General features: G+C 36.6%; 1 pseudogene; it reads right to left on the bottom strand.

Moving 5' to 3' along the window:
* Positions 1-260: 260 nt before the first annotated feature.
* On the bottom strand, positions 261-1215 carry LOC143595304 (BTB/POZ domain-containing protein POB1 pseudogene; annotated as a pseudogene).
* Between the last annotated feature and the right edge of the window lie 545 nt (positions 1216-1760).

The following is a 1760-nucleotide window of genomic DNA, read 5'->3' as shown; positions in this document are numbered from 1 at the left end:
TTTAGATTATTTAAATCTAATTTTTCTTGACTAGAGACCCGAGCGAATGAAGAAGCAATCCATAGCAACATCAAAGCACCCGACAAACAACCAACAAAATAATTAATTAACAAATGAAATAGAAGCAAAAGTTATTATTTAAAAGGTATATAGCAAGTTTAACCTAAATTACATGACATTGAAGAGATTGTTTGTTAGCTTCTTATTGACTCATAGTAATCTCAACTCTAAGATGAAGAACATCCTCGATGAAATAATCGCTATGTTCTCCAATAAACGAAGTCCACAAGATTCCAAATAAATTTTGCTTCCCCCCTTATCTCTCCATCCCTAAGGTTATCAGTTCCTTTTAATTTATTAACAAACTCGCCAGTGGTATTTGTCTTTACTGCAAACGAATATTTAAACGCAAAAGAAACTGACTCCGCCTTATTGGGATTCTCCTGCATACCCAAATAAAGCCCGAAACTGTCCCCACTACATTTGGCCGATAAGAGAAACCATTGATGACCGTGACTACCCAAGTTAAATTCTTTAGAGATAACCCTGTCCGATGGAAATAAACTTGTACACACGTCACGTTTCAAATCAAAGTACACCACACAATGTGGGCTCGGCTGTTCATATTCAACCATCTTAATGGGTCGCAATATGTAGTCCAGTTTCACAATCCATCCATCCCTGATATATGTATGTTCTTGCATGTTTGGGACCTTGGCTTTGAAAGAAAGTGCTTCCTTTACTACCTTTTTAGCAAATTCAGGGTCAAACCCTGTGCAATTGAGGACCTGCTGTGTAAGCTCTTTAGTGGTAATGTAAGGGTAACGAATAAGCTTTGCAAGACGAGTCGCGATAATTTCACGACGCTCCTTTATATTAGGGTAATGGGTCTTGCCCAAGAGAGGACAAAAAGGAAAACTGCATATTCTGATGTCACGCGAAGATTATCACTAGCTATAATTTCCTCCACACCAGCAAGTGGAATTCCAAAAATCTCATGTGCAGACCTGCCCCCGTGGTTAAGAAAATTTAAAATATTTCTCACTAATAAATAAATAAATAAAAGAATATATATCAAAAGTTTAATTACCTGGTTAAGTCTTTGAAATGGATGGCATAGAACTGCTTGGCGGCTAGAGTTAACGGATGAAATTCTTTGGCCGTTAAAATAGTTTCAGGAAGATCAAGATAAACCAGTACAGATTCAGGTGTCATCGTTAGCTTTCTTAATAAACGGCTGCAATATTTCATGCACGAAGCAACTTGAAATTTGTCAGCAGTACATCAAGTACATCAGGAGCAGCTGTAAATATCAGTTCATGGGTATACATAAACTTGAGTAACTCTATGAATCCAGGTTTCTCTGTACAAATGTAAGAGGTAGATACACATTAGGTAACAACAATAAACTACACATATGCATACAGTAATTGCATACGCGAATTCAGTACTCTGCATAGTATTGTAGTATTAAGTCAAAGATTAGTCTACTTTCAAAACCGTAGGCTAAGTAGACACAATTATTCATTTGGGCCCCAATGAGGGAGCGACAACGGTCTAAAAAGTAAAGAAAGAAGGGCTAATTTTTCAGGGCTCTGTAAGTTTCAAATGGAATTTGTTAGTTATTTTATTTATATTACTTTGACAAAAATTTGTTTATGTTAAGTATTTAAATTGTTTGATTTGTATCTACTGACTCGTATTTTGCCCCCCCCCCCCCACCACTTAAATTACTTGTATCCATCCGCGCCTGCATAATT

Source organism: Bidens hawaiensis, unplaced genomic scaffold (genome assembly GCF_021521415.1).
Source record: "Bidens hawaiensis isolate Kalapana, Puna unplaced genomic scaffold, B.hawaiensis_p1.1 tig00044890_1, whole genome shotgun sequence".
Taxonomy (NCBI): Eukaryota; Viridiplantae; Streptophyta; class Magnoliopsida; order Asterales; family Asteraceae; genus Bidens; species Bidens hawaiensis.
This window is presented reverse-complemented; position numbering and strand designations above follow the sequence as displayed.